The sequence below is a fragment of the Microtus pennsylvanicus genome, chromosome 12 (assembly GCF_037038515.1).
Source record: "Microtus pennsylvanicus isolate mMicPen1 chromosome 12, mMicPen1.hap1, whole genome shotgun sequence".
Lineage (NCBI taxonomy): Eukaryota > Metazoa > Chordata > Mammalia > Rodentia > Cricetidae > Microtus > Microtus pennsylvanicus.
Window position 1 is genome coordinate 81,667,219 of NC_134590.1, and position 6,031 is coordinate 81,673,249.

Sequence of the window (6,031 nt, forward strand, 5' to 3'; positions counted from 1 at the left end):
TGACTGCTATTTCTCTGACAGATCTTGTCTTGGGGTTCTGTTTGAGCCAATCAGGGATCCTATTAAATTTTGTTTGGGCATCTGACATTTCTCCAATAGGTCTTGAATAGGGGTATTCTTTTGAGCAAATCTGAGTTCACCTGAGCTGTTAGGACATCCGCTGGTTGGCAAGATCTTGCAGAATATTATTTTAACTATGTAAAGATATATTACATTTGTTTATGCTGCAGAATATTAGTTTTACTGTGTAAAGGTATGCTACTTTTGTATAATTATTAAAAAGATGTGATGCATTTCTTTCACCTTGCCTGTCTAGGGCATCTGATTGGTCTAATAAAGAGCTGAATGGCCAGTAGCTAGGCAGAGAAATGATGGGCAGGGCTGGCAGCCAGAGAGAATAAATAGGAAGAGAAATCAAGGCTTGAAAGGAAGGAAGAACAAGAGGGAGAAGAGAGAATGAGGGACATACTCAGGGCAAGAAGCCAGTCAACCACCAGCCAGCAGACATAGGGAAGCAGTGAAAACAAGATATACAGAAGTAAAAAAGGTAATAATACCCAAGGCAAAAGGTAGATAAAGGGAAACTTTTAAGTTAGTTTAAGTTAGAAGAGCTATCCATAAGCTAGGCTGAGCATTCAAAACCATAATAAGTCTCTGGGTCATGATTCAGGAGCTGGTTGGTGGCCCAAAAGAAAAAGTCTGATACATTTTGGTGCCCATTGTGGGGCCCATATTCCTATGTGGGCTGAGGAAACTGAAAGAGAGAGAGAGAGAGAGAGAGAGAGAGAGAGAGAGAGAGAGAGAGAAGATACAGCTCCTTTAAAAAACTCTACCATACAGAAGAACACTTAGACGCTCTTTTTCATGCTAAGTAGAAATTAAAAACTAAGTAAAAATGCCTGCCACAGTACAGCACTGGCATCTCAGAGGTGGAGGGTTGAATGCAATTTCTGGTTAAATTCCTGGTTGAATGCAACCTCTGGACCTGGCATAAGAGCTTATGGCTTGCCTATCACAGACCTGAGAAGGGGGTGGAGGAGGACCCAGCGGTAGTTTAGCAGGTTTTTGTTCAGGCAGACACACACACACACACAAAAAAAAAAGATAGAGATATGCAGTAAAGCAGGCTCAGATGGAAAAAACAACCTCTAAACAGGATCCAGTGTGGTTAAAATGTTCCTAGGCTTAAGAAAGAAAAGAAAAATGGGTATAAACAATCATAGAAAAAATAGTTTAAAAAATAATAAAGTCTTTAAAGAAAAGTAAAGTAAAAAATGAAACACACAAAGATGAAAATGCACAGGGAGTCTGGACCCTGTATGGTATTGTGTTGTCTTTGAATTTTTTGAATGCTGAGAAGCAAAAGACAGAAGCTGGGAGATGTGGGATTGTAACAGGAACTGCTAAATTAAACCAGCTTAGATTTAGGGATGACTTAACTTTAAAATGGAAGTTTAAAAATGTATTGCATTGGGGAAGAGGTTATGCTTTTGTTTCCACAGGAAATAAAAAACTGTGGATTCCTTCAAGGTTGATAGAGATCAGTTTTGGTAAAAGAAGACCTCCTAAAATCCTGGATACAGACATAAAAAAAAAATAAATCTAGAAAAACTGTAGGACAGGTATGTTACCTGCTCAAACATTAAACAAAAAGTTACCTTTGGCTGGCTTGTGTGCAACACACAGTCCATACTTGTATTGGTGCAAACATGCATGTTACCTTTGAAAGTTTGTATGTTTTGAGCAAGGGGACCAGACACCAATGAAAACAGGTGGCCTCTGCGATTCAGCCTCTCAGAGTGCCTCTGTTGCTGTTTCCTCAGAGTTCTGCATCCAGGACATCTTCATGGCTGCTGGCTGAGATGGTCCAGCCTCCCTCACAGACTATTCTGTCCAGGACTACAGAAAGTCTTGCACTTTCCCGTTGCAGAGAATGAACAACACAAGTTATGGCTAGTTTTTCCAGGACTTGAACATTATCTCAATTTTCTCAGGTTCCCTAAAGATGCCTTTATTCTCAGACAACAGGAAGCTGTCTATAGAACACAACACCCACATTCCCAAGAGGAGGGGTAGGTGGGTTTTGGTCATTTGGTGGATTATAAATGTTTTTCATCATTTACTGTGGATATAGGAATATAGGATAAAAAGGCAACTATTAACTTCAAATATCTTACACTGGTATGTGCTTTGGTATATTTATACAAATAAGTTAACTTTGTTATACTGTATTGTATGTTTCTACTCTTGTTTAAGGCATTGTGCTTATGCAACACATTTAAAAACATAATGTACAAGCCGGGCGATGGTGGCGCACACCTTTAATCCCAGCACTCAGGAGGCAGAGGCAGGAGGATTTCTGTGAGTTCGAGACCAGCCTGGTCTACAGAGTTAGTTCCAGGACAGGTTCCAAAGCCACAGAGAAACCCTGTCTCGAAAAAAAATAATAATAATATACAATTAAATGCAGGTGAGTAGTTATAATAATCAAACTTCTAGTCATGTTAGGTATGTTTTCAAGGTTAAACAGATATATTTTAGATAGATAAATGATCTTCAAACACTTCAAAGACCTACAGAATATGGCATTTAAGATGTTTAATAACCTGAGGCTTTTCATGACAGTGAGACAAGTCTGCTCCTGGCAGCACCAATCTGCATCAGAAAAGAAACTCCATTTGAAGTTGGGTTTCATTGTGTCAAGGTTAGTCACTGGGCAAAGAAACTGCTCTTGCCTTGACTGCTGACAGTATGGTTCACAAACTGAACAAGCAGGACCCAAAGGAAAAAGACTGTCAAACTTTTCCAAAACAAGGCTGGACAATCCTTCAAAATTTCCGCTTCATAGAAGAGTCTGCCTAATATTCTAGGCCTGTAGGCTAAAAATTGCATGCCCCAACATTGTAGAAGAACTTTGGGTGACTGTCCAGGCAGCCAGATGCCTGTCATTTCTATAGATTTGGAAGTAGCTTCCACTGCACTTCCTGTTCCTGCATTACCTGAGGGTAATAGTATATCCTTCTGGGGTCTCTGATGGAGCTGAAGACTAGATAGTTATAGTTAATAGTTTTCCTTGGTAAATTATATAAGGTAAATAATATAAGGTAAATTAGGTACAGAGCTTTGGACTCATCAAATAAAATAGATAATAGAGTGATTTCTCCAAATTTGCCAAATGCAAAAAGAATGGATATTGTAAATGTAATCCTTACTTGATAACTGTTCCTATTGTATATAGTCTTGTTATTTTAAAGTTAAAATCCTTTCTTTTTAGGGGGAAATATTGTAGAATATTATTTTAACTATGTAAAGATGTATTATGTTTGTTTATGCTGAAGAATATTGATTTAACTGTATAAAGGTGTATCTTTTGGTTTACGCTGCATTTGTTTAATTATGAAAAGATGGGTTCCTTTTTTTTTTTTTACCTCTTTCACCTTGCCTGCCCAAGGCATCTCATTGGTCTACTAAGGAGATGAATGACCAATAACTAGGCAGAGAAAGGATAGGCGGGGCTAGCAGGCAAGAAGAATAAATAGGAGGAGAAATCTAGACTCAAGAAGAAGGAAGGGAGGTCTCTAACTCTTCCACTTCCTACAAGGACTGAGAATGTAGCTATGCACCACCATCCTGCCCTGACTAAAGCTTTATTTTTTTTTCAGATTTATTTGTTAGCTTTAGCTTTTGTGTATGAGTGTTTGGCCCCTGGTATGCAGGTGTCCCACATGCATGCAGGGGCCACTACATGAATACTAGGAACGAGACTCTGGCCCTGGAAGTGCAGTACACAGTACATGTTCAAAACCTGTGAGCCATCTCTCCAGGCCCCACTGCCGACCCGACGAGGTCTCTTACCCGCCTGGGACCCACAGAGGCCTCGGGTGGTTGGACCTGGCTGCTCCTCATGGGCCGCCGCTGGCCCTCGGGGAACGGCGCCGTTTTATCTAAACCATTACATACGCGAACCAAAGCAAACAGTGCTTCTTTCATTACAATCTTAATTAGATTAAGTAGAAACTCTTCTGATAGCATGCCACACAGTAAATATATCTATATACATATATATTGTCTGTCACTAAACGTCTTTAAGCGTTCCCAAGAAGCTGGTTAGTGTAAAGAGAGCCCCCGTGGGTAACATAATGAACTATAAGGCAGAAGCCGGACAACTCTCAGCAGCTGGAAATTAGGCCAGAGAGTCGTGAGTTTGGGGGCAAAACTGCAGGTGTGAGTCCAGCTGTAGAAGCAGGGTGTCAGGGCTAGATCTAGATGAAGGAACAGGAAGACGGATGCGCGGCAGGTCCGGACATACAGGCGTTCAGCAGTTGATGATTGAACCGCAGCAGCAGCAGGAAATGAGTTGAAGGCCCTGGGACAGTCGCTGCCTATCAAATCTTGCACCAGGTGGTCAGAGGACAGCTTGAAGGAGGCCATTGCCTTTGCAGAGCTTGGCATTCACCTCCGTGTAGGGTCCAGGTAAGGCGCTATACCCATCCCTCGGTCTGTTACGTTCAATAAGTTCTTAGGCCTAGTTGTCTTCATATGATCTAAACACCCCTGTTGTCCCCGGCCTCAGTTCATCCTAAATACCTTGATAGAGCGGCGCCCTCCCCACTCCCCTACCAATCTGTACTATGTGGGTGGTGCCAGGCACATGGAGCCGTTCATGTGTCCACCCAGGTGCAATCCAGCCTCCAGCCTCACAATGGATTCAAAGGCGCTAGTAAAATGGAGTTTCTCAAGGCAAGGCACAGTCTTTTTTTTTTTTAACTCAATATGAAGTAATTTTAGAGAAGGGCACATCTGAGTCTCCAACTTCTCCTTAAATGATGCTTTATTTGAATCAGTTAAGATTATAAGTTTTTAAGAACCTAAATAGACTCACACGATTTTGAGAATAAAGAAAACTTATCTATCACCCTAAAAATAGCAAACATCGCCAAATGTCTTGTTTCCTTGAGATTTTTTTTTTAAATGCTATTTTAAAGCAACGCTGTGGGCAGAAGCGATGACTCAGTAGATAGAGGCAATCACTAGCAAGGCTGATAACCTGACTTTGATCCCTAGGACCCACATCCTGTCCTCCAATACACACATATAAACCAGAATGCAATTATAAACGATGATAATAAGAGCTGGGTGTCTTGAAGACTTTGGTCCTCGGGAGCGCCACGGTGGAAGGAGAGGACTGGCCCCTCCGAGATGTCCTCTGACTTTGACACAAGCAAAATTGGTACATGTGTAAACACACACACTCAGAGAGAGAGAGAATAAATTCAATTTAGATGCATTTAATTAAAAGGAAGCTTAGCTGTGCAGCAGGCATGGTGGCATGTATCTATAATCCTAGTACTCAGAAGGCTTACACACTAGGACATTGAGTACAGCCTGAGCTATACAGGGAGAGCCTTCCCACCCCCATGGTTTTTAAAGCGTGGTGCACACCTTTAATCCCAGCACTTAGGAGGCAGATGAAGATGGGTCTCTGTGAGTTTCAGCCAGCCAGGGCTACACAGTGAGACCCTATCTCAAAATAAATAGTGCTGGCAGTGGTGGCACGGGCAGAGGCAGGTTGATCTCCGTGAGTCCAAGGACAGCCTGGTCTACAGAGTGAGTTCCAGGACAGCCAGGATCACACAGTGAAACCCTGTTTCAAGCATACAAAGAAACAAGCCAAGTGAGCTAAATTGTTACATCTGTAACCACAGCACTAGGGCGATAGAGCAGGACTAGAAGTTTTAAACCAGTCTGGGAGGCACTGTCTCAAAAACAAACAAAGAAATAATTTAATAAATCAGAAATACATAATCAGAAGCACTTATAATCTTGCTCCCTGTTCTTTTGAAAATGTAAGTAGAAACCTTATTACTAAATAACCAGCTAAGTATCACCTTCAGTGCTTATACATTATTGCTCAAGTAAATGGGTTGTAATTTATCTCATTTCTTTCCTACTGTTGGACATTTATATTGCTTTTTTTCTTTTGCTTATGTATCATTATAAAGGATATCTTATCTACACAGATTTTTAACTT